At 41.6% G+C, this 20,991-nt stretch overlaps 1 protein-coding gene across 5 annotated transcripts in view; it reads right to left on the bottom strand.

The window, feature by feature from the left end:
• The window catches only part of IL15 (interleukin 15), a 91,988-nt gene extending 71,412 nt beyond the window's left edge, over positions 1–20,576 (bottom strand). For 3 of the 5 annotated variants that reach the window (XM_059922526.1, XM_059922525.1, XM_059922529.1), the window contains exon 1: positions 20,293–20,576. The gene's annotated coding sequence lies outside the window, so the exon portion shown is untranslated. Of the gene's footprint in view, positions 1–19,828; positions 19,919–20,292 lie in introns of those variants that run through there. The other 2 variants (XM_059922524.1, XM_059922527.1) reach the window with 2 other exon arrangements.
• Between the last annotated feature and the right edge of the window lie 415 nt (positions 20,577–20,991).

The raw sequence follows: 20,991 nt of genomic DNA, 5'->3' as shown, positions 1-20,991 counted from the left end.
GCGAGCACAGGTCACTCTCCACACCTCCCCTCCCGGGAGCCTGAGCAGCCCGCCACTGTCAGAGTCCCGTGATCCAGGGACAACTGGCCCAGGAGAACACAAAATGCGTCTCAGGTTGGTGCAATGTCACACCAGCCTCTGCCACTGCAGGCTCACCCCACATTCTGTACCCCTCCCTCCCCCTTGCCTGAATTAGCCAGAGGCCCCTAATCAGCTGCTCCTTTAACCCCCTCCTGTCTGGGCGAAGAACAGACACCAGAGGGCGACCTACATGCAGAAGCGGGGCCAAATCCAAAGCTGAACCCTGGGAACTGTGCGAACAAAGAAGAGAAAGGGAAATCTCTCCATGCAGCCTCAGGAGCAGTGGATTAAATCTCTACAATCAACTTGATGTACCCTGCATCTGTGGAATACCTGAATAGACAAGGAATCATCCCAAAACTGAGGCAGTGGACTTTGGGAGCAACTGTAGACTTGGGGTTTGCTGTATGAGACTGACAAGTTTCTGAATTTTATGTTTATCTTAGTATAGTTTTTACTGTTTGTTATCATTGGTGGATTTGTTTATTGGTTTGGTTGTTCTCTATTTTTTAATTACTTTAAAATTTTTTTTATTTAAATTTTTTTTATTTTAATAGCTTTATTTAGTTTATTAATTTATTAATTTACTTCTCCATTTTCTTCAGAACCATGTGGCTGACAGGGTATTGGTGCTCCGGCTGGGTGTCAGGCCTGAGCCTCTGAGGTGGGAAAGCCGAGTTCAGGACATTGGAACATGAGAGAACACCTGGCCCCACATAATATCAATCAGTGAGAGATCTCCCAGAGATCTCCATCTCAATGCAAAGACACAGCTCCAATCAACGACCATCAAGCTCCAGTGCTGGACACCCCACGCCAAACAACTAGCAAGACAGGAACACAACCCCACGCATTAGCAGAGAGACTGCCTAAAATCATAATAACATCATAGACACCCCAAAACACACCACCGGACGTGGTCCTGTACACCAGAAAGACAAGATGCAGCCACATCCACCAGAACACAGGCACCAGTCCCCTCCACCAGGAAGCCTACACAACCCACTAAATCAACCTTACCCACTGGGGGCAGACAGCAAAAACAACGGGAACTAAAAACCAGCAGACTGCAAAAAGGAGATCCCAAACACAGTAAGTTAAGCAAAATGAGAAGACAGAGAAATACACAACAGATGAAGGAGCAAGGTAAAAACACACCAGACCAAACAAATGAAGAGGAAATACGTGGTCTACCTGAAAAAGAATTCAGAGTAATGATAGTAAAGATGATCCAAAATCTTGGAAATAGAATGGAGAAAATAAAAGAAACATTTAACCACGACCTAGAAGAACTAAACAGCAAACAAACAATGATGAACAAAATAAGTGAAATTAAAAATCCTCTAGAAGGGACCCATAGCAGAATAACTGAGGCAGAAGAACGGATAAGTGAACTGGAAGATAAAATACTAGAAATAACTGCTGCAGAGCAGAATAAAGAGAAAAGAATGAAAAGAATTGAGGAGAGTCTCAGAGACCTCTGTGACAGCAATGCATCAACATTCAAATTATAGGGGTAAGAGAAGAGGAAGAGAAAAAGAAAGGGACTGAGAAAATATTTGAAGAGATTATACTTGAAAACTTCCCTAATGTGTGAAACGATATACTCAATCAAGTCCAGGAAATGCAGACAGACCCATACCATACAGGATAATCCAAGGAGAAACACGCCAACACACATATTAATCAAACTGCCAAAAATTAAATACAAAGGAAAAATATTAAAAGCAGCAAGGGAAAAGCAACAAATAACATACAACAGAATCCCCATAAGGTTAACAGCTGATCTTTCAGCAGAAACTCTCCAAGCCAGAAGGGAGTGGCAGGACATATTTAAAGTGATGAGAGAGAAAAACCTACAACCAAGATTTCTCTACGCAGCAAGGATCTCATTGAGATTTGACAGAGAAATTAAAACCTTTACAGACAAGAAAATGTTAAGAGAATTCAGCACCACCAAACCAGCTTTGCAACAAATGCTAAAGGAGCTTCTCTAGGTGGGAAAAACAAGAGAAGGAAAGGACCTACAAAAACAAATCCAAAACAATTAAGAAAATGGTCATAGGAACATACATATAGATGATGACCATAAATGTAAATGGATTAAATGCTCCAACCAAAAGACACAGACTGGCTGAATGGATGTAAAAACAAGACCCATATATATGCTGTCTACAAGAGACCCACTTCAGACCTAGGGACACATACAGACTGAAAGTGAGGGGATGGAGAAAGATATTCCATGCAAATGGAAATCAAAAGAAAGCTGGAGTAGCAATTCGCATATCAGACAAAATAGACTTTAAAATAAAAACTATTACAAGAGACAAAAAAGGACACTACATAATGCTCAAGAGATCAGTCCAAGAAGATATAACAATTATAAATATTTATGCACCCAATATAGGAGAACCTCAATACATAAGGCAAATGCTAACAGCCATAAAAGAGGAAATCGACAGTAACACAATCATAGTAGGGGACTTTAACACCCCACTTTCACCAAGCGACAGATCATCCAAAATGAAAATCAATAAGGAAACACGAGCTGTAAATGACACATTAAACAAGAAGGACTTAATTGATATTTACAGGACAATCCATCCAAAAACAACAGGATACACTTTCTTCTCAAGTGCTCATGGAACATTCTCCAGGAGAGATCATATCTTGGGTCACAAATTAAGCCTTGGTAAATTTAAAAAGATTGAAATCGGGGGCTTCCCTGGTGGCACAGTGTTTGAGAATCTGGCTGCCAATGCAGGGGACACGGGTTCGAGCCCTGGTCTGGGAAGACCCCACATGCCGCGGAGCAACTAGGCCCGTGAGCCAAAACTACTGAGCCTGCGTGTCTGGAGCCTGTGCTCTGCAACAAGAGAGGCCGTGACACTGAGAGGCCCACGCACTGTGATAAAGAGTGGCCCCTGCTCGCCGCAACTAGAGAAAGCCCTCGCACAGAAACGAAGACCCAACACACCCAAAAATAAATAAATAAATAAATAAATAAATAAATTGGGAAAAAGAAAAACTTCTTCCTTTAAAAAAAAATTGAAATCATATCAAGCTTCTTTTCCTACCACAATACTATGAGACTGTGTATTAATTACAGGAAAAAGACTAAAAAATACAAACATATGGAGGCTAAACAATGCACTACTAAATAACCAAGAGATCACTGAAGAAATCAATGAGGAAATCAAAAAATACCTAGAAACAAATGACAATGAAAACACGATGACCCAAAACCTATGGGATGAAGCAGAAGCAGTTCTAAGAGGGAAGTTTATAGCAATACAATCCTACCACAAGAAACAAGAACCAACTCAAATAAACAACCTAACCTTACACCTAAAGCAATTAGAGAAAGAAGAACAAAAAACCCCAAAAGTTAGCAGAAGGAAAGAAATCATAAAGTTCAGATCGGAAATAAATGAAAAAGAAATGAAGGAAACAATAGCAAAGATCAATAAAACTAAAAGCTGGTTCTTTGAGAAAATAAAAAAACTGATAAACCATTAGCCAGAATCATCGAGGAAAACAAGTGAAAAGACTCATATCGACAGAATTAGAAATGAAAAAGGAGAAGTAACAACTGACACTGCAGATATACAAAGGATCCTGAGAGATTATGACAAGCAACTATATGCCAATAAAATGTACCACCTGGAAGAAATGGACAAATTCTTAGAAAAGCACAACCTTCAGAGACTGAACCAGGAAGAAAAAGAAAATATAAACAGACCAATCACAAGCACTGAAATTGAAACTGTGACTAAAAATCTTCCAACAAACAAAAGCCCAGGACCAGATGGCTTCACAGGTGAATTCTATCAAACATTTAGAGAAGCGCTAACACCTATCCTTCTCAAACTCTTGCAAAATATAGCAGAGGGAGGAACACTCCCAAACTCATTCTACGAGGTCACCATCCCCCGATACCAAAAACAGACAAAGATGTCACAAGAAAAGAAAATTAAAGGCCAATATCACTGATGAACATAGATGCAAAAATCCTCAACAAAATAGCAGCAAACACAATCCAACAGCACATTAAAAGGATCATACACCATGATCAAGTGGGGTTTATCCCAGGAATGCAAGGATTCTTGAATATATGCAAATCAATCAATGTGATACACCATATTAACAAACTAAAGGATAAAAACCATGTGATAATCTCAATAGATGTAGAAAAAGCTTTAGACAAAATTCAACACCCATTTATGATAAAAACTCTCCAGAAAGTGGGCACAGAGGGAACCTACCTCAACATAATAAAGGCCATATACAACAAACCCACAGCCAACATTGTTCTCAATGGTTAAAAAACCACTTCCACTAAGATCAGGAACAAGACAAGGTTGACCATTCTCACCACTATTATTCAACATAGTTTTGGATGTTTTAGCCACAACAGTCAAGAAGAAAAGGAAATAAAAGGAATCCAAATCAGAAAAGAAGAAGTAAAGCTTTCACTGCTTGCAGATGACATGATACTATACATAGAGAATCCTAAAGACGCTACCAGAAAACTACGAGAGCTAATCAATGAATCTGGTAAAGTAGCAGGATACAAAATTAATGCACAGAAATCTCTTGCATTCCTATACGCTAATGAAAAAAAAATCTGAAGGAGAAATTAAAGAAACACTCCCATTTACCATTGCAACTAAAATAATAAAATACCTAGGAATAAACCTACCCAAGGAGACAAAAGACCTGTATGCAGAAAGCTATAAGACACTGATGAAAGAAATTAAAGATGATACAAATAGATGGAGAGACATACCATGTTCTTGGATTGGAAGAATCAACATTGTGAAAATGACTCTACTACCCAAAGCAATCTACAGATTCAATGCAATCCCTATCAAACTACCACTGGCATTTTTCACAGAACTAGAACAAAAAATTGCATTATTTGTATGGAAACACAAAGGACCCCAAATAGCCAAAGCAATCTTGCGAAAGAAAAACGGAACTGGAAGAATCAGGCTCCCTGACTTCAGACTATACTACAAAGGTACAGTAATGAAGACAGTATGGTACTGGCACAGAAATAGAAATATAGATCAATGGAACAGGATAGAAAGCCCAGAGGTAAACCCACGCACATATGGTCACCTTATCTTTGATAAAGGAGGCAAGAATATACAATGGAGAAAAGACAACCTCTTCAATAAGTGGTGCTGGGAAAACTGGACAGCTACATGTAAAAGAATGAAAGTAGAACACTCCGTAACACCATACACAAAAATACACTCAAATTGGATTTAAGACCTAAATGTAAGGTCAGACACTATAAAACTGTTAGAGGAAAACATAGGCAGAACACTCTATGAAATAAATCACAGCAAGATCCTTTTTGACCCACCTCCTAGAGAAATGGAAATAAAAACAAAAATAAGCAAATGGGACCTAAGGAAACTTAAAAGCTTTTGCACAGCAAAGGAAACCATAAACAAGACGGAAAGCAGCTCTCAGAATGGGAGAAAATATTTGCAAATGAAGCAACTGACAAAAGATTAATCTCCAAAATATACAAGCAGCTCATGCAGCTAAATATCAAAAAAAACAAACAACCCAATCCAAAAATGGGAAGAAGACCTAAACAGACATTTCTCCCAAGAAGATATACAGATTGCCAACAAACACATGAAAGGATGCTTAACATCACTAATTATTAGAGAAATACAAATCAAAACTACAATGAGGTATCACTTCACCCCAGTCAGGATGGCTATCATCAAAACATCTACAAACAATAAATGCTGGAGAGGGTGTGGAGAAAAGGGAACCCTCTTACACCGTTGGTGGGAATGTGAATTGATACAGCCACTATGGAGAACAGTGGAGGTTCCTTAATAAACTAAAAAAAGAACTACCATATGACCCAGCAATCCCACTACTGGGCATATACCCTGAGAAAACCATAATTCAAAAAGAGTCATGTACCACAATGTTCACTGCAGCACTATTTACAATAGCTAGGACATGGAAGCAACCTAAGCGTCCATCAACAGATGAATGGATATAGAAGATGTGGCACATTTATACAATGGAATATTACTCAGCCAAAAAAAGAAATGAAACTGAGTTATTTGTAGTGTGGTGGATGGACTTAGAGACTGTCATACAGAGTGAAGTAAGTCACAAAGAGAAAAACAAATACCATATGCTAACACATATATATGGAATCTAAAAAAAAAAAAAAGGTTCTGAAGAACCTAGGGGCAGGACAGGAATAAAGAGGCATACGCAGACATAGAGAATGGACTTGAGGACACGGGGAGGGGCTGGGGTAAGCTGGGATGAAGTGAGAGAGTGGCATGGACATATATACACTACCAAATGTAAAATAGATAGTGGGAAGCAGCCGCATAACACAGGGAGATCAGCTCCGTGTTTTGTGACCACCTAGAGGGGTGGGATAGGGAGGGTGGGAGGGAGACACAAGAGGGAGGGTATATGGGGATATATGTATACTTGTAGCTGATTCACTTTGTTATACAGCAGAAACTAACACAACATTGTAAAGTAATTATACCCCAATAAAGATGCTAAAAAAAAAAAAAAAAGAAATAGAGGGATTGGGTTTCTCAGTCAGAAGTGAATCATGTTTGCAAGTGACGGTGAAATTAAATGAGTGATTGAAAATGTACGAACGCCAGATAGAGGCAAATGAAGTGATACTTAATGGAGCATGGTTCCAGAGGAGATGAGAAAGTTTGTAATTAAAAGCACATGTGTTTGACATATACACACTACTATATATATAATAGATAACTAATAATGACCTACTGTAGAGCACTGGGAACTCTTCTCAATACTCTGTAATGACCTATATGGGAAAAGAATCTAAAAAAGTTGGATATATGTATACGTATATCCAATTCACTTTGCTGTACAGCAGAAACTAACAAAACACTGTAAATCAACTATACTCTAAGAAAAATGTTTAAAAAAAAGAAAAAGTTGTATGTTAAGTATGATGTTTACCAGAGATTTTTTAGTAGGAATCATTCATTCATTCATTTATTCATGTATTTATTTGGATGATCCCATCTAATCTTATCAAGCTCTTATTTAAGAGCTTGATAATAACTTTTTCTGCATGCCTTAAGATCATATTGATAGATTTTCTAATATTGGGCCATCCAAACAAGCTTTAAGTAAACTCTGTTTGATTGTGGTAAGAGTGTCTTCCTGCTGTGCTGAGTACTTTACTGTTGTGTTATGTTAGCTAACATTTTATTTAGTGTTGAAAAATGCTATTCATTTTTTGTTACTCTTCTGCCTGCCTGGCCATCTTGCTGAACTCGCTTACTAGTCTTGGTAGTTTGTTAATATTCACAGCTTTCATTTATAAACAATGGTAATTTTTATCTCCTCCCTTTTAATCTTTATGCCTCCTATTAGTTTTTCCAGTGAGGCAGCACCCGCTAGGTGAAGAGTGCAGGCTCTGCAGAGAGACCTGGGTTCAAACTCTAATTCCATCTCACCGTGGAGACTGGCCAAGGCACGTAAACTCTTGCTGCTTCAGTTTCGTCACCTGAAAAGTGGTGAGGAAAACATCTCACAGAGCTTGGGAGGGTTACACAAGTGAAAGTGCTTGGCACGTGGCTGACAATAAATGCGAACCACAGTCCTTTTTCTGTATCCACCAGGTTCAAGGACCCTAACGGATACCAGCGTCTGCAGATGCTCAAGTCCCTTATAGGAAATGATATAGTATTTGCATATGACCTACACTCATCCTCCGATATACTTTGAACCATCTATAGTTTACTTACAATACCTAACACAATGTAAATGTTATGTAAATAGTTGCCAGTGAGTAGCAAATTCAAGTTTTGCTTTATGGAACTTTCTAGAATTTTTTTTCCCCCGAATATTTTCAATCTGCAGTCTGTTGATCCCGAGGATGCAGAACCCGTGGATACAGTAGGCCAACTGTATTGAAATACTTACTAAATGAAATTAAGAATGGGAGATACCTAACTCAATCTTGGAGGCTTAGGGGAAATATTCCCAGAGAAAACAATATCAAAATAACACCTCTGGATCAGGTAAGTGAGTCAGGAGAAAGAGCTAGGAAAAGACACTGGATGAAATAGTCCCAATGAGGGACGTTCACGTCCGTACGTTTAGCGATGAAAGAAAGCATGGTCTCTTTAGAGCATGGACAGTTGTATACTGGGTACCTCAGCTCTTCATGCACAGATATTCACTGCTCCACTATATAATAAGTCCCTAAAAGGAATCATGTTTGGTGCATGTTTTTTGTCCCTCACAGCACTTGGCAGAGAGCCACGTACAGAGAAAGTGCTCAATAAATCATAAATATCTGCCATCGTCTGGGAGAGCTTCCGGTCTGTCGTTAGCCTACCTGATTCAAAACCATCCCTAGAAGCCAATGCTTTATGAACTGCAGAAGCTGAGGAATGTGCCTTAGAGGTCAAAACGCAGAAGAGACATACCTCAATATCAAATCTAACAAGCCGTCATAAAACCACATGTCTGAAGTTTGAGAAGTCCTGCACGAAGCAATGAAAAGGAGGATCTTGCTTTCTAGGGGTAGAGTCGAAAGATATGAAATATAGATTTTTTTTTAATTTGACATTTGGAATTACTGCAAATTTTAAAGTGACAATGTTGTTATGACTGCATATTCGTTCTCTTGGATTCTCAGGAAAAAATCCACCAAATAAATTAAATATTAACAATACTACAATTTTTACAAAATTCCTCTCATCTTTTTTGTACTTTCGAATTTTTTTTTTCAAAATACTTAGCAAATACTGTTGAAGTAGGAAGACGAAAGGATTTCTACTTGAAGGAATTTAGAAAATAGGGTGTGGCTTGCTTCTACTTCCTTTCTTTAATTGAAGCATTTACTTTGCAATTTATAAAATTCTCCTTTCAAATAATAAAACTGGCAAAAAAAAAAAAAAACTATTTAACAACCTATTTCTTTTCTCAGTTCTAAAAACCTCATATTAATCTAAGAAGCTCATCTGTATCATCTAAAAATGAGTGTAAGGATTCTATCTGTAGCCTGGCCCAAATGAGACTCTCAGGAAATTCTATTTCCCTTCCTGATCCTGACAATAAAGCATATGCTGGGACATTCCAACAGCTATGTGATCACCAGTGACTTATTTCCAGTCAAACTCCTTTTCTCAGAACTTGATATTACTTGACCCCTCAGCAATATGTGATAGATTACTGACAACAAAAATAACATTATTAAAGCTCTACTGTGTACCAAGCAAGTGCTTAGCACACAAGGACACAGTGTTTCCCAAACTTCAGCCCCTCCAACTCCATCACAATTCTTGTCATCCTTTGTACCACCTGTATCATTTACTTGAGGAGAGGGGCAATGTGAACACGAGTCAATATAGAAAATACTGCAAATACTTAGAGAAGTATCCATCAGTGGGGACAGAACAGAGGAGGGGTGTGATCAATATTTCCAGGTGGCTAGAGAGGAGGTAAAGTTGAGGTTTTGCCGAGAGAACTTCATGGAGAAAGGGACTCATAGAGGGAACACATGGGTGGTTGGTTGCCAGAGGTGGGGGGAAAAATGCATGCAGCAGGTCAAAGGGTACAAACTTGTAGTTATAATACAAATAAGTCATGGGGATGTAATGTACAGCACGATGACTCTGGGTAACAATACTACAGTGCATACCTGAAAGTTGCTAAGAGAATAAATTTTAAAAGTTCTCAGCATAAGAAAAAAATTATAACTATCTATGGTGACACACATTAACTAAACTTATGGTGGTGATCATTTTGTCATATACACGAATGTTGAATCATTATGTTGTACACCTGAAACTCACATGACGTTATATGTCAATTATACCTCAATTAAAAAAAGAAAAGAAAAGATGTGGGTGTAAGAATAGGCATATGGCGAATATAAAATCCATCACGAGAGGAGCAGACAGAGTGGGTAGGACAGGCAAGCAAGGGCTAGAACGTGTGAAAAGCCTAACATTCTCTTTTGAAGACCTGGAAACTGGCCAACGCTTTCCTGAAGACATTGCCTGAACATTTCCTCTTCCAGAGTGCGCAGCTCAGTAACAGACCCTCTGGTCTTCATATATGACCCCAAACCTTCTCTACGTACATTTGCCTCCTGGGGAAACATTCCGACAGTCAATGGCTTCAGTCAATAATTCTTGACTATTAACCCATAAACTAAAATCTCTTGTACTAATAGCTCACGCAATCTTCAGTGCAGTACTTCTAATGACTTACAGGACATTTTCGGCTTTATGTTCCACTTTTATCTCAATCTTGAGCTTTCCACAATGAAGCTCATCCATTTCCCTGCCTCACGCCCATGTTTTAGCTAGGACCCATATCAGTTCCTGCAATGTTTACTTTTCCTCACTCCCACTCAGTCTTCAGGATCCTCCCTGTACCACCTCTCACTGAATGAAGGCCAGTCAAGGGCTTAGAAGAGTGCCTGGCCCATACTAGGCACTCAAAATTATTTTAAATCAATTCAATGAATAAATAAAATGTATAAATAAATTAGGTCTTCTTTGAAATAGCTCTTCTTTTATTCCCCATTACTTTTAACATATTCTACCCTTTAGCATCCATTCAGCAAATACTTTTTGAGAGACTATCATTTGCCAGGCACTGACGATTGATGGGGATACAGCAATGAATGAAATAACAAAACTACATGCTCTCCTGTAGCTCATGTGCAAATGGAGACAGGTGAGAATTAACAAACAAATAATTAAATAAAACATATATAAGTCCATTGTTCCTTATCTGAAAATCTTAAATCAAAAGGGCTCTAAGAACTGAACGTTTTGCTTAATTTACTGGTTAACAAAACATGAACTGGCATAAGACTACTTATAGTCTGTACTTATTTCACTTTTGAGGAGGTACCTGGATAAGCTTACTATATACCATAGTTGTCACACAGTGTATAGCAAAGGCATTATGTCACTATCTTAGTCTGCTCTGCTAGGGCTGCTGTAACAGAACACCAGAGAGTGGGTGACTCACGCATCAGAAATTTATTTTCTCACATTCTGGAGGCTGGAAGTACAAGAGCAAGGTGCTGGAAGGGTTGGTAAGGTCTTTCAACCTGGCCTGCAGATAGCCACTTTCTCACTATGTCTGCACATGGCCTTTCCTCTGTACATGTCGACTCCTGGAATCTCTTCCTCTTCTAATAAAGACAGCAGTCCTACTGGATTAGGGCCCCACTCTTAAGACCTCGTATACCTGAATTACCTCCTGAGAGTCCCGTCTCCAAATACAGTCACACTGTGGGTTGAGCTTCAATATACGGATTTGGTGGGGAGAGGGAGAGACACAACTCAGTCTATAGAAATGACCTGTCCAAAAACTGAAAAAAATCTTAATTCCAAACACATCTGACCCTAAGAGTTTTGGATAGGGTAGTGTAAACCTGGCAGTATGGCAGGTAGATGTGGGCGTCTGGAGGAGAGTTTGAGCCGAGAATGCTGGTGGGAATGCAACACGAAGTACACCAGTCAGGGAAAGCCTCCCTGCAAAGGGGGTATTTGAGCCAGGCCCCCCATGAAGTAAGGGACTGGGCCACATCTGAGAGAAAACATTCTAAGCAGGGGGAACAGCAAGTTCAAAGACACAGAGACAAGAACAGAGCAGTATGGGTGACGAATAGAAAGGCTGTCGGTGTGACTGAAGCCCTGAGCTAAGGGAGGAGGAACAGATGAGGCAGCAGAGGTATGAATCACTGAGGGCCTTACTGACCACTGTAATGGAACTTGGCTTTTATTGAAGTAAAATGAGATGGCAATAGAGGGTTTTGAATAGAAGAGTGGCGTAACTGGATCAATGCTTTAACAGGATCACAACGTGTGACAGATAATCTTCAAGATGGTGGCCACCAGTCAATGCCTTCCTTCCATGAACAAGCACAACATACTACTCAGCAAGAGGTTGAGTCTACGTCCTCTCCTCTTGAATCTGAGATGGCCTCCTGACTTGCTTTTCGCAATAAAATGAGACAAACGTGACAGTCTGGGAATTCCAGGCCCAGACCTTCAGAGCATCTGCAGTTCCTGCTTCCCTTTTATAGAAGCTGGATACTCTGTAAGGAGTCTGACAGCCCTGAGACCACCATGCTGTGAGGAAGCCCAATCTAGCCATGTGGAAAAGCCAAGTGGAGAAGCATGAGGGAACCCAGCCAACAGCCAGAACTGAGGCCCCATATATGACCCAATTTCTTAAACAATCTCAGGCAGTCCTTTGGAGTCATACCAGCTGAGACCACAGACATTCTGGCATAGAGACAAGTCATTGCCACTGGGTCCTGTCCAAACTTCTAATCTTGGAACTTTAAACAAATAAAATAATTTTTATTTTACACTACTAAATGTGGGGGTAGTTATTTACACAGCAATTAGTAATTGACACTGAAATTGATATGAGATCAGGTGATAGGTAGACACCTGGGGAGTACATAGCAAGGACACTCACTGTGAGTGAGGCTAGGAAGGCAGTGATGAAAATATTATTAGAGGCTGGAGAGAGGGCAACTCATGTTGCATAGTTGCCTGCAATAATATGGAAGAAAGAAAACGTATCTAATAAACTTGTGGACCTGGCTAAGAAAATTTCTGAATGTGATAACTGGCTTCATTTTGCGGCCTAGGATTAATTGCAGGAAGAGAAAGAGGAACTGAAACATTCAAGCCGAATTTAGAAGAAACATTCAACCCAGGACTTGCTAGGTTGGAAAATTAAACTTACTGTCATTCTTATCTCTCGAGACAGCACAAGATTCTCAAAGAAAGAAGTAGTCTTAGGGTAAAGATCAAACCCAGGGTCTATTAGTACAACGTACTCTCAGGTTAAAGATCAAATCAAGTATGTGGCTGGAAGATGCCTCATTAAGATCTAGAAAGGATTTAAAGTGGCACCTCATCGACCCTATCAGTGAGACAAAGGTGTTTCTAAAGACCTCGAAGGCTTTTCCTACAGCATTCTGACTCACAGCCAAAGTAAACTGGAGCCTGTCTCAAGAGTTTTCTGGGTATGTCTTTTCCAATGGAGTGAACTTCAATAAAGTTTACAGGAAGCCCCCAAGGTTTATAAGAAAATTGTACCCCCCCCAAAAAAAAGCACCACCAGCTAAACAAAAAAGAAGGACACAAAAAAAAGTCTCTAGATCCCTAACTCACCATAATCAGGAAGCACCCTGCTCAACTGCTAGCAAGAGCTATTTCTTATGGAAAAGGAAGAATCAAAGGAGAAGCCTTTAACTTCTCAGCCAGCCCAGCTGATGTGCCAGATGCACAAATGAAGAAACCTTCTTGGGTGTTTCATTCCCAGCAGCCTTAGAGGAACCGACCAGCTGCATGTAGCCCAGACTGCAGAATCATGACAAATAACAAATTTTTGTCTTTTAAGCCACTGCATTCTGGAGTGGTTTTTGTTTGTTTGTTTTGTGGTTTTGTTTGTTTGCTTAATGCAGATAAGTAAAAACAGATAACTGAAATCTTCTTGGGGTGGGGGTGGGGGGAGGGACAAGTATAGCAACAGAGAGACCACCTCTTGCCACTATACCATGAGACGTGATTAACGGTGGCCTGGGCCCATGTGGCAGCAGTGAAGATGGTAAGCAGGTCAGATGTGGGATCTATCTTGGAGGCACAGCTGAATGATTTAGCAGATTAAATGTGGGGTGTGAGGAAACAAGAAGTAAGGACACCTCCACGGCTAACTGATTGGTTATCTATGCAGCTACAAGAATGGATTTGCCATCGAGGGAGATGAAGAAGACAGTGGGAGAAGCAGTTTTGGGGGTTAAGTCAGGAATCCAGTGAAGTACTAGATATCCAATCAGAGATGGTGAAGAGGCGTCTATGTATGAGTCTGGAGTTCAGAGAAAGCTCATGACTCCAGACATACATTTATGAATCACCACTTAGGAAGGTGCCGAAAGCCATGAGACTGAGATCACCAAGGGATTGAGCACAGAGAAAAGGTCATGAGCTGAGCCCACAGATGCCTACATTTAGAGGTTAAGAAAGTAAGGAACTGGCAAAAGAGACTGCAATAGGTGCTGGTGAGGAAAAAGGACAATAAGGAGAGGGGATGGCCTGGAAGCCAAATGAAGAACTTTCTAGTTCTGCTGACAGGTCACCTAGGAAGAGAACCCAGCACTAATCACTGCATTTAACAAGGGTTCTTGGTGCCTTTGAGAAGTGCATTTTTCATGCAATAGTGGGGATGACCGCCTGGCTGGGTCAAGAGAGGATGAGAAGAGAGACCCTGGAGACAGCATAGAGTTGACTTTGAAAGTTGTCCTATAAAATGGGGACAGAAAAACCACGTGGTAGCTGGAGAGAAACATGAGGTCAACAGAGACTTTTTGTTTTTTGTGTCTAATGGGAGAAATTATAGCATGTCTGCATGGTGATGGGAAAGACTTGTTAGAGAGGGAAGAAAATTGATGATGAATTTAAAAAAAAAAAAAAAAGAATTACTAGAGATATGTCCTTGAGCAGATAATAGGAATGAGACTACATCCCTGAATAAGTGCAATAGATTTCTGGCTGGTTTCCTCAGCTCCAATTTGTTCTTTTCTTCAATAAATCCTACCCCAGACTTATTTTCCTAAAATAGTGTTTTTATTATAACGTTCCAGCAATGTGTTTTGCTATGTTACTTATGTTTCCTACCTGTTTTTGCATGCCTCTGCTTAGCTGTCAAATTGTTCAGTGATCACTGAGGTCAATACAAGTCAACTATGTGTCCAACCCCTGGCTGGGGACGCGGGACACACTGCCCTGTCTTTATTCAAAACGTAAGTGTAGAGACAGACACATAATAAGATGAATTTACAGAGAGAAAAGCTATTACAGGGGCTGTAGACAGCACCAAATAAATTCATATCAGGGAGAGAATAATTCTGCCTGGGCAGTAGAAAGGGGCAGCAAAAGTTAGAGACGGTGGGCTTTGTGAGTAGGACATTCAAAGGCTGATAAGGAATACAGCAAATGTGTCTAGAGCGCAGAGCAGGTATGATGGAGATGAGGAGGCAAAGGCTGTCCAAGCCCGACTGGAGCCCACTCCTCACTCCTTTCAGTGGGAAGCCTCTACTGCAGCCACACTCCCTTCTTTACTGCCCCCACCAGGCGTGAACACACATACTTTCTTTTAAGCACCGTGAGCCATGGCAGTCCAGAAACCACGGGTAGGGGATGGGGATGAGGCTGAACTAGATCAGAGCTCTTCGAAGTGAGGGACGGGCACTCCTGGGGAACCCCCATGACTTTCCAAGGTCTGCATGACCACAGGGAGCTCTAAAGAAATGAATTTCCAGACCCACTACTTCCTTGGGTGCCCCTTTATGTAAGTGATATGCCTGAAATGTGCCTGAGGCAAAGCAGATTTCTAGCAAGTTCTCTTTTCCCGCTTCCTCTTTCATAATGATGCTTCTCCAATTTTACGAAAGAAAGGTGGACCTCTCCCCCATCCAGAATCCTACCATGCGCCTTGCCTGTCCAAGGTGCCAAATACAGGGCCAAGTGGAAAAACTGATATTAGAGGTACCTTCTTTAGTCAAAGCAGTGATATCCACACTACCCACCTCTACTCTGATATACATTTCCAATGTAGTTTAGTTTTACGCTAATAAGTACTTATCAAAAGTGAATGCGGGGGTCTCCCTGGTGGCGCAATGGTTAAGAATCCGCCTGCCAATGCAGGAGACACGGGTTCGATCCCTGGTCCGAGAAAATCCCACATGCCGCGGAGCAACTAAGCCTGCTTACCACAACTACTGAGCCTGCGCTCTAGAGCCCTTGAGCCACAACTACTGAGCCCGTGTGCCACAGCTACTGAAGCCCACGCACCTAGAGCCCGTGCTCCGCAACAAGAGAAGCCACCGCAATGAGAAGCCCGCGCACCACAATGAAAAGTAGCGCCCGCTCGCCGCAACTACAGAAAGCCTGCGCACAGCAACAAAGACCCAACGCAGCCAAAAAAAAAAAAAAAAAAGTGAATGGGATATTTTGGTTAATTGTGTACTAATAATATTTAAAATAACATAACGAATAATTTTAACAATATAGTTATGTATTTTAGAAAATGAAATCTCACTGTATATGCTTATTTTTGGTGCTGAGGAGTAAGGAGAGCAAAAAAGTTGGGAAAATATATTGTAAAATATCTAAGACGTGCAATTAAAAAATAATTATTTGAAAATGTTAGCAGTCAGGGCTAACAGTTTGCCAAGGGTACAGCTAACCCTTGGACAACAGCAGGGTCAGGGGCGCCAACACTGCAATCAGTGGAAAATCCGCTGTAATTTTCAGCAGGCCCTGGGTACCGCAGTTGTTCCGTATCCGTGGTTCTGCATCACAGGATTCAACCAACCACGGATCCTGTAGCACCATAGCATTTACTGTCCAAAAAAAGCCTTGTATAAGTGGACCTCGCAGTTCAAACTCCTGCTGTTCAAGGGTCAACATAGTTCCTGCCCCAAATTTTTATCCAAAGGCATATGAGCAGACGGGCCAGTAAGGAGGCTTCAGTGATACAGCGATCACTGACTATGTCACTGGGCTCGTGTGTCACGACCTTAGAGTCTCCCCACCCCCAACCTCACAGCCCTAATATTTTCCTCTTCTGGGATCATTTTCGGTTTCAATTCCTTTACTTGGCAAAATACTTTCTTGTCACTCTCCTTCAGCATCCGGAAAAGAAACAACTTAGAATATGATCACCTACTATAGGCATTCAGACTTTTTTTACTCCTTCTCATGCGGTCTATATATAGTCCTCTGCTTCTAAAAATGACCTGCCAGGCACCACTAGATTTGCAGCGGGATAAAACACTGGAAAATATATGTGTATACATACTCTGCCTCCAGATATAAATTGTGTACAAATACTAGCGTTGAAATGAACTGAGATCAAAGAGCCTCTTGTTTCCTATTTCTGATTCCAGCACTGAATAACTTTTTAAAAACAACGTGTAACATTCCCTGACATACAGCAAGTTAATAATCATAAATATATATGAAATTGATTATAGTTAGTAACATTACCATTAAATAGTTAGGAGTAAACACTATGAGCAAAACCCACAAATGTTCTCTCAACTTTCCTATGGGATTTTTCCATCCAATCCATAAAATAGGATAGCAGCCAGCACATAAGCAATGCTCAACCTCAACAGTCTCATGCAGTTATCTGTAATCACTGGGTAAATAAATCGAAGAGGTAATACTGAGTTAAAGAAAGAAGTTGGCTTCTTGCCAACCCGCAGACCATAAAATCTTCTGAAAAGGGGACTTCCCAAATAGTTGACTACATCACTTCCACTGTGATATGTGAGTCTCCTGATCGCTCCCTGAATCCCAGCCTTTTACTCGGATGGATGGATATATAGGTAGATAGATAGATAGATAGATAGATACAGACATATCGATCAATCCACATTTGCCTATTTGTCAAGCTCTATCAGCAAAAACTATGTAAACTGGACAAATGTTTTCATTCAGGAACCATAAAAAAGTTTTTCTCCAAGGAACCAAACACATATAGACGCTCATGTGAATATCATTTGCTCATAAAGATAATCTTTAAATATATAATTAATAATGTCAATTATGCAAGTACCATATAAGCATTAATTTAAAACCAATGTTCCATCATTATATCACTCTGCATTGAAATGAAATAGTGGTTGATTGTCACTGTCAAACTGTGGGAAATATTTCTATGGAAATAATATCGTCCTTCATAAATACCGGTGCCCTTAAATCTGTCTGGGTTCAAACCCCAGCTCTACCACTTTCTCACTCTGTGACTTTGGGAAAGTTATTTGATTACTACTCTATGCTCCAATTTCTTCAGTTATAAAATACAGTCCCTACACCACGTAAGTTTATTATGATAATTTTTTAAAAATAAACACATACTTGGAACAACATCCAGTACATAGTAAGAATTCAGCAAGTGTTAGCTATGATTCATATTATTTCCCATAGTTCAAGCTGTGGACCTAAGACAGCACTCTCTGTATTATCATTAACTATAACTAACCTTCAAAAGAATAGTTACATAATGAATACAACTTAACAGTAAACTCTAAGTGAGATAGGAAGAAAGGGCAGTTTTCTAAGTTTTAAAATGTTTTAAAAACTGTTTAGGGTTCAAGACTCATTTAAAAAGCTCATTAGAGTTATGGCTATTTTCCTCAGAAAAATCCCCTTTACACAACATTTCAGAGCTTCATTCACCGCCTTCCTGAAATCCACCCAGAGCCAGCAAACCTGAGATGGAGAACCTTCTAGGATTTAAAATTCTTCAATTATCAAACTCTATTTCAATAAACTTTAGACCACTGCTTTCTCCCATCCTTCAAGGAAGTTTATAAACATGTATTGCATTGACAAACATTATGTCCTGTGATACAGCTGTTGACATTTACATATTAATTTCATGGATTAAAATGGAAAGCATCGAATTGTTTTTCTTAAACCCACTGGTAACCTGTAGGAAAATCCTAATTCCAGAAACTGTAGCTTCAAATCAGGCTCTGGAGTTGCCACTCCAAGTTAGCAGAGAACAGTGAACCCAAAAGTATGGGAACACTGCCTACCAGAAGTCCAGCGGCCAACCTAACCCCTCTGTCACTCTGTCATAGAGCAGATGATACTGCTGGAAAGGCTGTTCTGAGTATAACCAAAACTTTGACAGGAGAAAACAGAGGAAGAAATACAAGGATGTGCCATTAAAACACAACCAGAACAAACCTTCAGAACTTTCTAAACTTCTTAACTTTATTAAGTAAAACTTTAAATTTTTCATCACTTTTTAAATCTAAAATGGCTATTGCTTGGTCTTCAGTCCTTTCCTTTCTATATCCTTGTGTTCTTCCCTTTGTATCTCCTCCCTCTGTCTATCATGCCCACCACACTGCTTTTTAATAAAAATGACAGGAGTTTAATGTATATTGTACCCTGATGCTTTCCATAGAACAGTCCACCTCTGCACAGCAGGATGCTGTAACCACCTGGATCTAATCTGTTTATTCAATCAAGTCAAAGAAGCCTCTATTCAATTAAGTCAAAGAAGCCTCTTGAAGCCCACTGACAAGATAAGAATGCCTATCAGTTACAAGGACATACCATTACCAGTGTCATAACATTAGACCGTAGCTTTTAAAAACATAATGGAGATAGCTAGTGACAACCACTTCACTTCCAGTTTCTAAACTTCTGACTCACCCTATTTAAGAATCTGTTATAAGCATCACTGAAGAATCAACCTTGCCTTACATATACTTCGAAGATAACAAAATTTTAAATGCATAGATATTCAAGTTAAATTCAATATATTATAAGGTAAATTCAAACACATTGTATATGCTTGCAACAATCTCAATAACACTTGACAAAATTAACTGGATTTTCCTTTAAAGCCACTTTGAATAAGGATTTCACGGCAGTACAAGTCTCCTGCATTTCTTCCAAGTTTCTAGCACTGATTCTCTGGAAATAATATAAACGGAAGCCTGACTGTCAAACGGTAACCATTCCTGTAGAGTCCTCTCCCAAGGAAGGTTAAGTGTCCTGATCAAAGCAGAGGAGGGTAATTTGATTGACAAAGAGAGAGTCAGACGTGCGGGCTCACACTCAAGCTGGCACCAGCCGGCGGGGAGTTTGGGAGGGGGCAGGGAAGAAGCGGGGAGCTGCGGTACCTTTCTTGAACTTTCTGAGCTCGATGAGGTGCAGAACTCAAGCGCTCTGTGCCGCCGGACCTCGCTTTCTCCGAACCCCGCAGCTGGGCTGGGCTGGCCAGGCGCACGTCCCTCGCCCTCCGCCGGCCGGCGCGGAGTCGGTGGGTAGCGGAGGGCGGAGCCGAGCGGGGACCCGCTAGCGGACGAGCAATCTGTGCTCGGCTGGAAGCGGAGGATGGCGAGGAGAGCCCGCGACGGCAATAAAGGGTCAGAAGGGGAAATACCTCCGCGCGGAGCGCCACCGAAAACCGAAGTCGCGGTCAAGAGGGCGGGGCGGCCCGGCCGGTAGCCCGTCGCGGGGGGGGAGACGGGTGTGTCCGGCCAGAGCTGGGAGGAGTCCGAGGCGAAGGCTTTCGGGGAGAGTTCCCTCGCCCTTTCAGCCACCAGCACCTCCCCTCCCACAGTGGAGAAGCCAAGCTCTGTACCTCCATCGAGTCCGGGCTACAGAGTCGGGGGCGGCGGGCAGCGCGGCGGGGTGGGCGCGGTCGTCCGGCTCCCTTCCCGGGCGTCGGGCCCCTGCGGCCGAGAACGAATCAGCTGGGGTTCCCCTGGACGCCTGGAACCCAGGGAGTCCCAACTCCCAACGAAAAGAAAAGTGAAAGAGGAAAGAGGAGAGGCGAAGGTAAACAGCCCCAGCGGAGGCTGAGGGAGGGGCGGGTGGCGGCAGCCCTTGGCCGACTGCCCCAGGTGGCTTGGCTCCCCGCCCCCAGGGAGGTGGCCGCCACTGCCGAGCCCGGGGTCTCAGAGCCTGCAGGGCCCCCGCCTCGCAGGGACGCTGGCCCGGGGCTTGGCCTAGCCCTCCTGCTGCACCTGCAGGCAAGGCGCGAGAAGGTGGCCCGGAGTCCGCCTGCCGCATCCACGGGCGCCGGGCACGGCACGCGAGGCTGCCCGAGCTGAGACTGAGACCTGGGAGCAGCGCGTGTCCAAGTTGGCCAGAGGAAAGGGAAAACTGCGTTGGAATGGGCGGCTACTCCAGACCTTGACCCTCCCCACAGCCTAGAAGAAGGAAGGCCCTGAAGTCCTGCTAGAGAAAACGTGGGAGGAAGACACCCGGGCGACTACTTTGTCCAAGGTGGTTGGCACGGAGGGTGAATGAGCATGAACGAATGTGCCTATCTGTGGAC

The sequence above is a fragment of the Balaenoptera ricei genome, chromosome 5 (genome assembly GCF_028023285.1).
Source record: "Balaenoptera ricei isolate mBalRic1 chromosome 5, mBalRic1.hap2, whole genome shotgun sequence".
Classification (NCBI taxonomy): Eukaryota; Metazoa; Chordata; class Mammalia; order Artiodactyla; family Balaenopteridae; genus Balaenoptera; species Balaenoptera ricei.
The sequence above is the reverse complement of the archived record's forward strand: the minus strand, read 5'-3'. Positions and strand labels throughout refer to the sequence as shown.